The sequence below is a fragment of the Pristiophorus japonicus genome, chromosome 5 (genome assembly GCF_044704955.1).
Source record: "Pristiophorus japonicus isolate sPriJap1 chromosome 5, sPriJap1.hap1, whole genome shotgun sequence".
In the NCBI taxonomy this organism is placed as follows: Eukaryota; Metazoa; Chordata; class Chondrichthyes; family Pristiophoridae; genus Pristiophorus; species Pristiophorus japonicus.
The window spans coordinates 129,258,984-129,275,395 of NC_091981.1; the positions used below are offsets into that span (position 1 = coordinate 129,258,984).

General features: G+C 47.5%; 1 protein-coding gene across 3 annotated transcripts in view; it reads left to right on the plus strand.

Annotated features, from left to right (window-relative positions):
• LOC139263884 (uncharacterized) overlaps positions 1 to 16,412 on the plus strand; it is a 58,950-nt gene that overhangs the window by 8,869 nt on the left and 33,669 nt on the right. The window lies entirely within an intron of this gene.

Here is a 16,412-nt window from a genome sequence, read left to right on the forward strand (position 1 = left end):
TACATGATTATTTAGTAGACCCTACTCGACTGGCTGGGGTCCCATTTCCATTCAAAGCTTTTCAATATTATGCTCTTTCTCTTTTCTTCTCGAGTCCAAATATATAACAGGATATTTATTAACTTTCGTAACAAGCAGTGGTTCAGTCTGCCAATCAGCATTTAAGCTCTCTGGATGGAGGTAACTAGAATGTATTCTTGCAGTGAAAGATTGAGCACTCCATATCAGGCAAACGCAATCTTTACTTGTGAGTTTCTCAGTAATTTAGCTTGGAAGCTAAACATAATGGCTCGGATTTTGTGTTTAATAATAGCGGTGAGGCTATCAGCGCTCACCATTATTGAGGAGTAAATCAGACAGCAATGTCCGGCATCCGCACATGCACAGTTAAATGCAGAAATCCGAAGTTGCTGTCCAATTTGCCCTGCTCCTTCATAAGCTTTGCTACATCAGTACTTCACCAAGACACTCAGCATTGATATACCTGCTTCACGATGACCTGCAAGCCGTGATCCTGACCAACGGATCCACCACAGACCCAATACACATGCGGACCGGGGTCAAGCAAGGCTGTGTCATCGCACCAATGCTCTGCTCTTTATCTTCCTTGCCACAATGCTCCATCTCGCCCTCCATAAGCTCCCCAGTAGAGTGGAGCTAATCTACAGAACAAATGAGAAATTGTTCATCCTCCGTCACCTCCAGTCCAGAACCAAGTTTGTTCCAACATCTGCCATTGAATTTCAGTATGCAGACGACGCTTGTGTTTGCGCACACTCTCTGAGGTCGAACTTCAAACCATCATCAACACCTTCACCAAAGCATACGAGTGTATGGTCCTTGCATTAAACCTCCATAAGACAAAGGTTCTCTACCAACCTGTCCCTGCCTGTATGGTGTTTTCCACTCTACCTTGATTCATAGACCTTGGGATTTACAGGAAGGACTCCAGGTAATGCAAAGTTTAGCTTAAACCCAACTGTTAGTTTATTACACACAAACCAACTAAAAGTTACAGAACAAGACTTGTTGGAGATTGATCAAAGACATACAATCACCCATCCAGCCAGTTGCTGCTGTTGTCGATTGTAGATTCGGGAAGATGGCAGGTCCCGGCTGCTTGTTTCTCCGTTTGTCTCTCCTTCTGCTTGTGTTTCCTTCTTGTCATCTCTCTCTCTTGTTCTTCTTTCCGTTGTTCCCCTTCGTGGTCGTTGTTCCTTTTGACCTGTTGTTCTGAGGTGTTTTACTTCTGTGAGCTCCTTCATGTATATCCATCCGATGATACCAATTTATACAAGTCTCCTGCTGGGCTGCTTTCAGTTAATGCGTCTGGGTGAGTCTCGATGGCTGTAATGATGGGTTTGGATCTGTTTGAATGGCCACAATTCGCACCTCGTCAACTGTTGCTTCCACCACTCGTCTGTGCACGGAATTGGCAGGGCCAAAGATAACTCCTTGGGCTGGACTTTCCACTAGGTAGCCATCGCCCCAAAAAATGGGCCTTGTTCCAGCGAAGTAGGATGTCTTGGCCTTACTGATCGCTGTTACATGGCCCATTTTTGTTTTTGCGATTTTCCACTCGGCCTTAGGCCGGCGATGTGGAATGGGCGATCTGATTTTTCGGCGATGTCGCGTTCGCTCACCGAACAAGGAAGTCAAAAGCTTCCCGAGAAACGGCCTGCGCTTGTGTGAGATTTTTTTTCCGGCTGACTGGTTTTACCGCGTTTCTAGAGAGAGAGAGAGAGGGAGAGAGAGAGAGAACTCGACATATTTGCAGCAATTCCAATTGGAAAAATCAAATTTAAATCTAAATAATTGTATAATAGTATATCCATTCTGAAAATGACTTCAGAGACTGAATCAGAGAGGAAAAGGGCTAAACCCTTTAGTGATGAAGCAAACGAGTCCCTGGTCGATGAGCTGCATGTCAGGTGGGCCAATTTGATACTGGGTGTGTATGGGAAACCGCCACCCCGTGTCCATCGAAAAATTTGGGCGGAGATTGCAGCCGTGGTTTCATCTGCATCCCATGAGGCGAGGGGGGCTGACCAGTGCAGAAAATGCTGGAATAGCTTGGTGTAAGTTGCATTTTATATTTCATATTTTACTGATGCATGAAAATTTTTATTAGAACAATGAATCTCCTGCATTGAATCTAATTCTTGAATGTATTAGTTAAACCATGTTAACAATAATTTGCACTTAATATTTTATAATTTATATATAATGTTTTATTTTTGCATGGAAATTTTTATTAGAGCAATGAATGTCCTGCATTTAATTCAAGTTGAACATTCTTTATTGTATTAATAAAACCATGTTAACAGTAAGTTCCATTTTCTATTTCAAATTTTATATTTAATATTTTACTGATGCATGCATGCAAATTTTTATTATAACAATGAATCTCCTGCATTGAATTTAAGTTTGTCATTCTTAAATGTGCTACATAAACCATGTTACAATCCGGACAGTGATCTGAACCAGCAGCATGTAACATTTACGGGATTACGCAGTGGGGTCATCAGCCAACTGGCAAGTCGATATCCCTTATCCCCCAGCATCCAACCGTGACCTCCTGGCTAATTGAGAAATAGGTCAGGGATAGCACTCTCGGGTAGGATGTGTGCATCATGGATGCTGCCAGGAAATGTAGCAGTTACTGTCATGATTATTTGTTTGTGGTCGACAACAAGCTGCACACTTGGGGGAGTGGAATCCCTTTCTGTTATGAAACACCTCTGCGTTTTTTAAGGGGGCTTTCAGGGCAATGTGCGTGCCGTTTATTGCTCCCTGCACCTTGGGGAAGTCTGTTATTCTGGAGAAACCCAAAGCCCTCCCGTTCTGTGCCTCCCTGGTCATAGGGAAGCTTATAAAGTCCATCCTGCGAGCATAAAGGGCTTCAGTCACCTGCCGAATACAGCAGTGTGTGGCGTGCTGAGAGATATGACCGATGTCGCCAACTGAAGACTGTAAAGATCCAGAAGCGTAGAAGGCTAGGGCTGCAGTAACCTTTCATCTCAACGGACAGTGCGGTTCTGATGGTACTGGAAGGCTGAAGATCCCCCTTGATGAGCTGGCTAATCTCATCGATGACTTCGTTCCAGAAGCGCAGCCTCCTAAGACACGCGTTTTCAGACAAGTTGAGGTAAGATTGCGTTTCTTTGTACCTTCGTTGGCTGTACGCTCGCCGCCTCTGTCTCCTGACTCCGTCTACGCATTTCTCTGTCGCCTCTTCGATTGATCCTTTCAGAAACCATCACCATCAGTAATTATTTTCAATTGCTATAAATGCACTTTTCACTAAAGAATGTCAATCAATTAAACTACTGTTTCTATACAAGCCCCAGTCTGTATACCAATCTCCGTCTAATACTCTCTCTATTCCAGCCCCAGTCTAACACTAGGCCCCATCACTTTCAATAATTCATTATTTTCACTTGGTATAAATGCACTTTTCATTAAAAAATGCCTAATCCACGAGGCTACTATTATTAAAATTAAATATAATTAATTATCTGAGTAGATCTATCTATACAGCTCCCTTAAATAACTCTCAATTATCTAAGCACGATATTTTTAGCTGCCTCCACCCATCGATCTTCAAAATGGTGTCCGTAGTGCCCATTTCTTTCTTTAAAGCCCGGGAAAAGCAACTATGACCTCGCCTTGTTCTCTGCAAGCGATCAGGCCAGCAATGTGCCGCAAGTTGGGATGGGCGAGGTACAGGCGATCAGCTCAGCGATCAGTTTGGCGAAGTGAGCCGAAACTTGGGGGCTTATCTTTCTTGCCTAGTTTCCACTTATTCCTCAAAATGGCGATAGAGGTCTATTTTGGGCAATATATGGGCCATAGATAGGCGATGTGAAGTGGAAAGTCTAGCCCCTTATCTTTTATGCCTCGCTATCCAAAAATGCATGCCTTGTGGGATCCTTTGTGGTCCTGGATTTTCGCAGACTTGTAGTCTCCATAGGGAACTTGTTTTTCCCCTCCAGCCAATTAATCCACGGGCTTCTCTGCTTGACTGTATCAAAACCCTTTGTCTCGATGTTAATCGGGTCTCACTCCTGACCACAGTAATTGCATTAATCTGTTACGAGTCACCATCTGCCTCAGGCTGGCACTCTTTCTCCAGTCCAACAGTCCTACAGGTTTTTGTTTAAACCATTTCAGTCCATGGCCTCTTGCTGTGCCCTGATCACGAAACGTGTAAACCCTTGCACTTCCCACTTTACTGTCTCTTGTTTATAAACTCAGAGACATTACTCGAGGTGGCTTCTTTTTACTGAGCCTTTTTGGGTGTATTGCAGTCACCTGTCAAATCTCTATACGTTACATACTTTTTACTACAAAAACAACGTTTGGCCTTAATCCATCTGACTTCAGTTTATACTTTTACAAACACTTTGGCCTTGGTTCATTTTACTAACCCTTCAAGATTCCCTTCCCTCATCATTTGCTTTAACTTACAGAACAAGATGATAGATACAACACTATTACTAACTGTACAATAACTAACAAGTGTGATGCGATTCGAACCCAAGGTGGGTTCTCAATTTTGAGTTCCACATCCCACTATGGAGGGGCAATCATTTCCTCGATTTCCTCCCTTACTTTTTTGTTCTATTAGTGTAACGTGCAATAGTGTTTGTAGGACAGCTCAATGTTCTTTAATAGTTCAGTCAAATGTTCGGGTAACAGCAGGATATCGTATCCAAAACTCAATATGTATCCCTAGAGGTTCGGTAAAGTATCGTTGACTGTAATACTGATATGTTTGCGGTCTGAGAGAGGAATTATACTTTCTTGTGCTACTTGTCTCTCTACCTGGGGTTTGAAGCAAAAGGTAGAATCTTTAACTGGGCACCAAGTGTCATGGTGTATTCTATATCGACTTTCACTGGTGGTGACACAGTATGTCCCATTCCCCTTGTATGCAACCTGGGGTGGGATGTGGTTGTGAGCCGTCACTTCTATGATACAACTTATAGGCTGCCCTTCCCCGTACTTTAACTCACATACCAGCCGGTCGAAAGATTCAGATGATAGGGGCACAATACCACATGTGTACCTCTTCTCTGACATCCCTCCAGACTAACATCGGTTATTGAGTCTCCCAATTTCACCACATACTGAGGGGTGTTATGATGTTTCACATGTACCCCTTTCCGAATTACCCCAATGTTTTCCACCCGGTATTCTAAGCACTATCTCCATTATAGACTGTTTACTCTGACCACAGTTGACTGGGACTGGGTACGCTTCGGAGGCTGACCATAGCTGGCACAAATTCAGGAGGTTATTGTAGACACTCAAAGCTTTTTGGTGCTTTTTACTGACCCACAATGGTATGTGGCCTTGTTTTAAATCCTCTAAATTACTGCGTCATTCATTTAATAACCAACTCGTACATGACACACATGTCATTCTGAGCAGCTTGATCTGACATGTTTCTACCCTCCTTTATTAAAGCATTGATGGTCTGAGTGTGTGTCTCCACCTCAGCTATCGTCTCCTTCAAATGGATTGTCATCACCTGGTCTTCCTGTAGTTCATTACCCTCCTATGTCACTACCCACCCCCAGTATTTACTTTAACTGGTCCCTTAAGTTATCTACTTGGACTTGCAACTGCGCATTGTCTACACTATTGACCAGTGATGTTCCTGTATTAAATGCTGTAGCCACATTATTCATCAATCCTCTTTTTCGTCTTCCCCAGCCCGTCTGGCTGTTGCTTATCGGTTTGTACGCTTCCCCCTGACTTTCATCCCCATAATTCTTTTGATAGAATTGCTTAAACATTTCCCTTAACAATCGCTCATATAACTTTTCTGTTTCTGGTGGGCACCACTGGGGTAATTGTAACTCTGTTAAATTCAGAATAACCGATGCTACTTCGTAATACACAGTATGATACAACATTTTCCCTGTTGGGATTAACACCAGCCCATTCTTGGGCTCGGGAGTTAGAACAGAACATGGAACTCCTTGGTTTGGAATCTCCAGCACTTTAGGGAGAGGTTTTAATCTGCCCGCGATCAGCTCGGTTGCAGTGACTGTTTTTGGAGGTTTCAAGGTCACACAAGAATCAAAACCCTGCGTCCAATTCATACCCGACCCGGATTCCTGCCATTGTCATTTTAAAAACAATCGCCACACCTCCCCTGTACTTGTGGCTTGATCCAACCACACAGACATAAATTCCTTGTTCCTCCTTTCACCATTTCTCCCAACACAATTTTGCCCCTTCTTTTGTTCCTGTGGTCTGCCTGTTTGAGCTATTGCCCAATTTCTCCCATTCTGTGGATGTATTAATTTTTCTCCTGTCTGTTTTCTGTAACCACCACCACCCTCCCTTGGGGGTACTCCCTTTACATTCCAGACAAACTCGTCTACCCTCTCTCACCCGTACCTTTCTGGTCGTGTACCCTTGGGCAGGACATCCCAAGTTTACCCTCGGTTTATCTGGAGTATTTGGTCGAATTTGATCCTAACCACCCTGGCCAACTCCCAGTGTGAGCACAGGCGTTTGTGCCCATGTTGCTCCGTATTGCTCCCCCTTGAGTTACGGTGGGGCCGGTTCCTCCCATACACCCGTATGTAAGGAATGTCTCGGTGTCTCCCCGATCGTCCCATCCTGCTATACTCAGGGCCATCCACAGGCCTATCCGCAGCATCCATCTCATCATGTGTCCCTGGCTTGATTCGCTTCTCTAAAAACAAAATTAAAGAAATAATCCATCCCTGTGCGGGGTCTTCCCTCACAGGTCCTCCTTTTGTTATACACATGTACATTTACATGATTTAGGTCACTGCTTCCTTCTTCCTTTATCCCGATGCTTGGGCTTTTGGAGACTTGGGGTGGAGATCGATGAGGCGTCCAGGGCACCCCAGGTCGTGACACCCGACCACTCTGTCTTAATGCTCCGTCCCTTACGTCTCCGTCATCATCATCCCACAACATTGGAAGGCTTACATTAATTAAACTCATCACAGTTCCTTGGGCCTTGGCGCGCTTTTTACTTTTCTCTCCGGGATTGTACAGCTTACATTGGTTTATGTGAAACCACTATTTGTTTGGCAGCTGGATTGTATAGACCATAGGGCTTACCTTGTCTACTTATATGGTCCTTTGTACAATGGTTCAAATGCCTCTATTCTGCATTAATTCCTGATTATTACCTGATCCCCTACCCTTCATTCCTGTGTAACCCGGGGTTTCAGCAGCAGTTTATTCTGCCGGTGCTGTCTGCCCATATTGTTACCTGCTTCCCAATGCAACCTTTTCAGAGTATCATACAGATCTCTGGCAAACTTGTCCTGTGTGACCTCTTTAACCTGCGTTTTGGTCAGGACTGGTGCTACTATGAGCTGGGGTCCTCATAAGTCTCTGTCATCAGTGCATGCGGGGAGTGCCCCGTACTCTTAGAGAGACTGGCTCGGTGGCTCATCAGTATTAGGGGTAGGATCTCATCCCATTTCTTTGGGGTATTTCCTATCTCTTTCCTAAGCCTCTCTTTTAAGGTCCGGTTTGTCCTTTCTACTGGACCTGACGATTGGGGGTTAGACTCCACATGTCATTTCCCCTGTATCCCTAACAGCTTTAGGGTGGCCTGCATTACCACTCCGGTGAAATGACTCCCTTGATCTGATTCCCCTATCTGGGCCAGTCCCCAGCGTGAAAATACTTCTTGCACCAGAATCTTTGCTGTGACTGCTGCGGTGGCTGCCCGACAAGGAACAGCTTGTAAACATTTTGTGAAAAGATCTACTAACACCAGGCAATATTTATTGCCTCTGTCTGAGGTAGGCAGTGGCCCTATGAAATCTATCTGTATCGACTGCCATGGCCCCTCTACCCTCCTCGTGTGTCCCAACTGAGCCTTCCTCCGGTGGGTGTCTGGATTGTTTGCGATACAACGAGACAATTCTGACAATCCTTCATATAGTTTCTAAGCCCGGGTCACTATCCCATGGCCTCCACTTTATTCCACGTTGTTTCTGGCCCTGGATGTCCAGCTCTTGGACCCCCATGAGCTAGCTGCAAGAATTCTTCCCTGCACTGCCCAGGCACGATCCAACTGTCTCCTTTAAATAGCATTCCCTGTCTTACTGCTACGTCTGCAGCTCCGAAAGGTCCCGCTAGAGGCCTCCCGTCTACCTTGTCTCGAATCACTACTCTTAAGGTCTGCATTTCGTAGCTGAACCTGTTTTAAATCAGGCGACAATTGTACTTCTTTGGGCCCCTCTCTGCCTGTTAGAGCCATGATCTGTCACAGTGATAGGAGTCCCAAGGTGTCCCTTCTCCTGCCCCTGTTTTGGCCAGTGTGTCAGCTTTCTCATTCCTTCTGGTCCCGGCCTGTGATGTCCAGAATGACTTTTAACAAGGGAGCTGTCATGTATCTCACACTACTGTATATAACTATCTTACCATGCTATACATGACTGTAATTAGATATGACCTGTAACCACAAGCATACTTTACCACCAGGGGTGCACTTGCAGGAGACACTGCATACCTGTTCCACACAGGTATATAAAGGCAGGTCTCCGGCAAGTGTGGCACTCGAGAGCTGTGAAATAAAGGTGCAGGTCCTGAGTGACCTTGACTTCAGCATGTGCCTCGTGTAAGTCTATACTGCAGAGTCAGGACTTTACAGTGGCGACAAGTTTTGGGATCACAGAATGGCTACCAATGGCTCAGATGAGAAATACAATGCTGGAGACAATTGGGAGGACTTTATGGAAAGGCTCCAGCAAAGCTTTGTAACCAAAGACTGGTTGGGCGATGATGAGACAGACAAAAGAGCCCATCTCTTGACCAGCTGTGGCTCGAAAACATATGCCTTAATGAAGGACCTGCTGGCACCCGAGAAACCAGCAAACAAGTCGTTTGAGGAGTTGAGCACACTGGTGAGAGACCACCTGAAGCCAGCGAGCAGCCGACACATGGCCAGACACAGGTTCTACAATGACAGACGCTGTGTGGGCCAGAGCATACCCGACTTTGTGACGGAACTTCGGAGGCTGGCTAGTTTATGTGAGTTCTCCGATGAACTAAGGAGAGAAGTACTGAGAGACTTTTTTATTGAAGGAATAGGCCACGCAGGCATATTCCGAAAGCTTATAGAGACCAAGAACTTGACCCGAGAGACAACAGCACTGGTCGCACAGATATTCTTGGCAGGAGAAGAAGAAACGAGGTTGATCTATACTGCGGGTACGACAACTAACGTAACATTGGAACAAGGGGTTCACAGCGTGAAACAAGCAGCTACCCCCACACATAGACAAAGGCAGGAGAGCAGGCATTCAACAGCAGGCAGTGGCGCCAGAAGCCATCAAGGGCCACATGAACGACCGTTCACACCTCATCAACCCACAATGCGAGCAATCAACCTCAGACTGAGAGAAGCTCAAGAGAGATCAGCCAGACGCAGCCCATCCTTCGGAAACAATGGAAGCGGTCTGTGCTGGAGATGTGAGGGAAGGCACTCAACAAGGTGGTGTCGATTTCAGCATGCTGTTTGCAGAAACTGCAACTATACAGGGCATCTGGCTCGCATGTGCAGAAAAACAGGGACACCGATCAATGTCCACTGTTATTAGAACAAGACTCCTCCAATAATGATGAGGGTCCTACTCAACGGGATACCCATCAACATGGAACTGGATACGGGAGCTAGCCAATCTCTCATGAGCGTCCAACAATTTGAACAGCTGTGGCCGCACAAAAGCAACAGACTAAAACTCAGACCAAAACTCACAAGGATCGACACCAAACTAAGGACCTATACCAAAGAAATCGTCCCAGTCCTTGGCAGCGCCATGCTCTCAGTCACACACAAAGGGACAGTGAACCGACTTCCCCTGTGGACTGTCCCCGGAGATCTCCCAGCACTGTTTGGGAGAAGCTGGCTGGCAAAACTAAATTGGAAATGGGATGATGTTCACGCCATGTCATCACTTGAATGGACCTCCTGCTCAACAGTTCTAAGTCGTTTTGAACATCTCTTTTTCAGCCAGGTGTGGGCACCTTCAAAGGGGCTAAAGTTAAAATCTACATCACACAGGATTCTAGACCGGTCCGTCACAAGGCTAGAGCTGTGCCTTATGTGATGAGGGAAAAGATTGAACACGAACTGGACCGGCTTCTGCGGGAAGGCATTATCTCACTCGTGGAATTTAGCGACTGGGCAAGTCCCATCGTCCCCGTCATGAAGCCTGATAGATCCGTACGAATCTGTGGGGATTACAAGTCTACCATAAACAGAGTCTCCCTACAGGACCAATACCTGCTGCCCAGAGCGGAGGACCTATTTGCCACATTGGCTGGAGGAAAACTTTTCTCGAAACTAGATCTCTCATCTGCGTATATGATGCAAGAACTGACCGAGTCGAAGCTACTCACCAACATCAACACCCATCGAGGCCTTTTTATGTACAATCGATGCCCATTCGGCATCAGGTCGGCAGCTGCTATATTCCAGCGCAACATGGAGAGTCTGCTCAAGTCCATCCCGGGGACGGTTGTGTTTCAAGATGACATACTCATCACGGGCAGGGACACTGACTCCCATCTCCGCAATTTGGAGGAAGTACTAAGTCGATTGGATCGGGTAGGACTAAGAGTTAAGAAATCCAAGTGTCTGTTTCTCGCGCCCGAGGTTGAATTTTTGGGCAGAAGGATTGCAGCTGATGGAATCCGCCCAACAGAATCCAAAACCGAAGCAATTCGTCTGGCACCCAGGCCCCGGAATGTCTCGGAACTGGGCGCCTTTCTTGGGCTACTCAATTACTTTGGGAACTTTATGCAGATCTTCAGCATGCTGCTGGAGCCTCTCCACGTGCTACTCAAAGGGGTGCGATTGGTTTTGGAGGGACACCCAAGAACGCGCCTTTGATAAGGCACGCAACCTTCTATGTTCCAACAGTGTTTTAGCCTTTTTTGACCCAGGTAAAAAGCTAGTTCTTACATGTGATGCGTCAGCGTACGGGGTCAGGTGCCTTTTACAGCATGTCAATGATGCGGGTAGATTACAACCCATTGCTTATGCTTCCAGGTCACTTTCGCGGGCGGAGCGCGGGAACGGTATGGTTGAGAAGGAGGCGCTCGCGTGCGTGTACGGTGTCAAAAAGATGTACCAATACCTTTTTTGGGGGCCAAGTTTGCGTTTGAAACCGACCACAAACCCCTCACGTCCCAGCTATCCGAGAGCAAGGCAATAAACGCCAACGCCTCGGCGCACATTCAGCGGTGGCCACTCATGCTGGCGTCTTGCGACTACACAATAAGGCACAGACAACTGTGCCGACGCACTTAGCAGGCTATCCCTGGCGACCACGGAAGGGTCCGATGAACAGGGCTGTGAGATGGTCATGGCAATCAATGCCTTTGAATCCACAGATTCGCCCATGACGGCTCGCCAAATCAGAGCCTGGACGACCAGCGACCCCACGTTATCCTTGGTCAAAAGATGTGTTTTAACTGGTGACTGGGCAGAGGCTCGCGATGCCTGCCCCGAGGAGATCAAACCTTTCCATAGGCGCATGCATGAATTATCACTACAGGCAGAGACTGCCTGATTGGGAGCAGCCGAGTAGTTATGCCCTTGCGAGGCAGAGAGGCGTTTGTCCGGGAGCTCCACCGCGAGCACCCGGGGATCGTCCTTATGAAGGCCATAGCCAGATCCCACGTCTGGTGGCCTGGCATTGATGCGGACTTGGAGCTCTGCGTCCGGCGGTGCACCATTTGTGCCCAACTCAGTAATGCCCCCAAGGAGGCCCCCCAAAGGCCCTGGCCCACCAAACCGTGGTCGCGGGTGCATGTAGACTATGCGGGCCCATTCATGGGCAAAATGTTCCTCGTAGTCGTCGATGCATTTTCAAAGTGGATCGAGTGCACCATTTTAAACTTGAGCACCACTTCCACCACTGTGGAGAGCCTTAGAACCATGTTTGCAACGCACAGAATTCCTGACATATTGGTCAGTGATAGTGGTCCATGCTTCACCAGTGCAGAATTTCAAGATTTTATAGTTGACCATGGCATAAGTCACATTAAGACTGCACTGTTCAAGCCGGCCTCCAATGACCAGGTGGAGCAAGCAGTGCAAATCATTAAAGGCATGCTAAAAATCCAAGATCCCAGGCTGCAGAGCCGCCTGTCGCGACTGCTGCTGGCATACAGATCTCGTCCGCATTCGTTGACTGGGATTCCCCCCGCGCAACTATTGATGAAACGGACCTTAAAGACTAGGCTCTCGTTAATCCTCCCAGACATGCATGAAATTGTTGAGGCAAAGCGCCGGAAGCTAACTGAGTACCATGACTGAAATTCGAGGGGAAGGTGGAATGAGAGAGGGAACAAAGTGTTTGTGCTAAACTATGGCAGGGGTCCCAAATGGCTTGCAGGGACAGTAACAGGCAAGGAAGGAAACGGGCTACTGGTTGTACAAATGGACAATGGCCAAACCTGCCGGAAGCATGTAGACCAAGTAAAAAGTAGATTCACCAACAACACTGCAGAACCAGAGGCAGACTACAATGTGGAACTCACACCACACCTGGTGGACAGACAGAGGGAACAACCTGAAGAAAGGGCAGTCTCAACAGACAGCCCAGGCGAGTCAACAACAATCACACCAATCGAAACAGACAGCCCAGGCGAGATACCAGCAATCACACCGAAAGAAAAACAGGCACCAAGGCAAACAACTGGACCACAACTAAGATGCTCCACGTGAGAGCGTAGACCACCTGAGAGACTGAACCTATAAAGACAATAAGACCCTGGGGGGGGGGGAGCGGGGGGGTGATGTCATGTATCTCACACTACTGTATATAAACTGTATCTTACCATGCTCTCCATGACTGTAACTAGATATGACCTGTAACCACAAGCATACTTTACCACCAGGGGTGCACTTGCAGGAGACACTGCATACCTGTTCCACACAGGTATATAAAGGCAGGTCTCAGGCAAGTGTGGCACTCGAGAGCTGTGAAATAAAGGTGCAGGTCCAGAGTGACCTTGACTTCAGCATGTGCCTCGTGTAAGTCTGTACTGCAGGGTCAGGACTTTACAGGAGCCGTCACCAACGGCTTCCCGTCTGAGGACTTAAACCCTCGCCTAGCCCACATTGCTAAATACTCTGTACAGGAGTTACAAGTGAACATGGAGTCTGAACATGTTGTATAGAGAGTTGGGAATTCACTTGGGTGAGTGACCACATACACCTACAGCTGCCAGTTCGGCCTGCTGTGCACTTAGTGTTGGGGAGTTTTATGGCCTTTTCTATCCCTGCCTCAGCATCGTAAATCCCACAGCCTGTTTTTCTCTCTCCGGTCACTGAACTAGACCCATCTACATAAATGTCTCTGCCTGTCTGATGTTCCCCTGCTCGGAATCCTACATCTACATCCCACATTCCTTCCACTGAGCACACATGAGCTGTTCCCGGATAAACCAGGTTCGGGGCTAGCTTTGGTTCTCCTAGCCTTTCGACCTTCAGGTCTAACTAAGAAAGCCAGCGGGCAATCCTGTTACTGCTCACTGTCCCATCTTTCATCCTACCGTCCAGTAACCTTTGTGTCGGGGTGTGACAGGTCAGTAGAGTCACTGTAGCTAACCCTGTGAGCGACCGAAAATGTTTTACTGCCCAAAAAGTTGCTAACAGATGTCGCGCGCAGTTCTAAAAGCTCCTCTTCTTCTGTGAGAACCCGGGAGGCGTAGGCCACCGGTCTCAGCTTGCCGTGTCGCTCCTGGAGTAACACTGCACTCAAGCTGTCCCCGGTAGCTGCTACCTCCAGACGAGAGTCCTGGGGCTAGACTTTCCATTTCACATCGCCCATATATCACCGAAAATGGCCGCCTATGGCCCATTTTGAGCAAAAAATGGAAACTCAGGCTGGAACATCGGCGGAAAATTAAGCCCCCAAGTTTCGGCTCACATCGTCGAGCTGATCGCTGAGGTGATTGTCCGCACATCACCGAGTGGAACTTTCAGCACATCGCCGGGCTTGATCGCTCACCGAGAACATCGCTACATAATAGTTGCTTTTCCTGGGCCTTCCTCACAGAACTGGGCACTACAGGCGCTATTTTAAATTTCGGAGGAAGGGAGGAGGCAGCAAAAAAATTCTAGCTTATATATTGAGAATTATTTAAGGGTCTTTACAGATAAATACACACATTTATATTTATATTTAATTGTACTAATAATAGCTTAGTAGATTAGGCATTTTTTCAACTAAAAAGTGCATTTATAGCAACTGAAAATAATTATTGATAGTGCTGGAGCCTATGCTTTCTCTGCCATTACTTGCAACTGCTCACATGCGAGTTTCTGAAAGGATCAATTGAAGAGGTGGCAGAGTAATGCGGAGACAGAGGAGGTGAGTGCACAGCCAACGAAGATACAAAGAAACGCAATCTTACCTCAACTTGTCTGAAAATGCGTGTCTTAGGAGGCTGCGCTTCCGGAAGGAGGTCATTGATGAGATTTGCCCGCTCATCAAGGGGGAACTGCAGCCTTCCAGCACCATCAGGACCGCACTGTCCGTTGAGATAAAGGTTACTGCGGCACTATCCTTCTACGCATCGGGTTCTTTTCAGGCTTTAGCTGGCGACATCTGTCATATCTCTCAGCACGCCCCACACTGCTGCATTCGGCAGGTGACTGAAGCCCTTTACGCTTGCAGGATGGACTTCATAGACTTCCCTATCACCAGGGAGGCGCAGACTGCGAGAGCTCTGGGTTTCTCGAGAATAGCAAACTTCCCCAAGGTGCAGGGAGCAATAGACTGCACGCACATCGCCCTGAAAGCCCCTTTACAGAACACGAAGGTGTTTCGTAACAGGGATTCCACTCCTTGAATGTGCAGCTTGTTGTCGACTGCAACTAAATATTTGACTGTAAATGCTACATTTCCTGGCAGTATCCATGATGCGCACATCCTGCGTGAGAGTGCCATCGCTGACCTGTTTGTCAATCAACCAAAAGGTCACGGTTGGATGCTGAGGGATAAAGGATAGGGCCTTGCCAGCTGGCTGATGACCTCACTGCGTAATCCCATCACTGAAGCTGAGAAACGTTCCAACGAAAACCACATAGGTACACGCAACTTCGTCGAAAAGACAATTGGAGTCCTAAAGCAGTGCTTCAGATGTCTGGACACTCTGGGGGAAGCCTATAGTACCACCCTGACCAGCTCGCTGAGTTTATTGTGGTGTTGCACAACCTAGCTATAAGGAGAGGACAACAAATGCCAGATGGGGCTGCAGGTCCACCTCCAGAAGGAGGGGAGACCGAAGAGCCAGACAGAGAGGAGGAGGAGGCTGGTGAGGACCTCGGGGAGGGCAATTAGTCTGGTGATATAGCCATGGTCCTGCCCCCGTTTCCCCCCCCCCCCCCCCCCCCCCCAGAAGACCGTTACGCGGCTGCAAAGCTGTTGCGTCAGCAGCTCAAATGAACGCTTTGTATGAACTTAAATTGGGGACAGTCACAGTTACGGTTAAACAAAAGTTGCATTTGTTATGTTTTAGCCTTGCCTGCATGGGCTGTCCATTGTTGTTCGACATTTGCATGAATGCTTTACTTAACTAAACTTAATAATGTTATTATAAGAGAATGCACAACAATTGTTAAATTCAGTAAAACATTTTATTGCAAACAGAAGAATTAAAACATTTTTTTGACAACACCCCCTTCGTCGCCAACTATGAACGCACATTAGCAGTAAAAATTTAACTAACACTCTAACACTTTAAAACATTAACATGAACAGAATGAGGTCACATTGCAAACCCCCCCACCTATGGCCACGTTTCCCTCCAGGTCCTGTACGGCCCCCCCCCCCTTGTCTTAGCACCACCCGCCCATTTTGGTCCCCAGAGACCAAGACGAAGCTGGCGGGCGACGGAAAGACTTCCTACCGTGGTGGGGGTGTTGGAGTGGAAGATGAAGCTGGTGTTTCGTCTGACGAGTCAGGAGGAAGTGTATCCTCCGTACTCGCTTGAGTGCTCGGCGTTATACTCTGACCCAACACGACACCTTGGGGTGCAGCGCTGTGTTCAGCCAGCAGCGCATGCCGAAGGGCATTGGTTGCGGCGGTCTGTTCACATACCCCTTCTAGGGTCTGCCGTGCTCCCTCCAGTAGCTCAACTTGCATAGCAGACACCTGTGAAAAGTCACGTGCGAACTGAGTGAACCCCTGGAGAAGCTCGCAACGGATCGCGACCATCTCAGAGCACATGGAGATCAAGCACTCTAACTGCTGGTCCGAGGGAGGCGATTGCTGACCTCACTGACCCGTCCTCCGTGGGGTCAGCGTGCACAATATAATGCGCCTTGGCGTTGCCGGCTGCATGCTGCTTGGTGCCGGCGCCTCTTCCATCTAAGTTGAGAT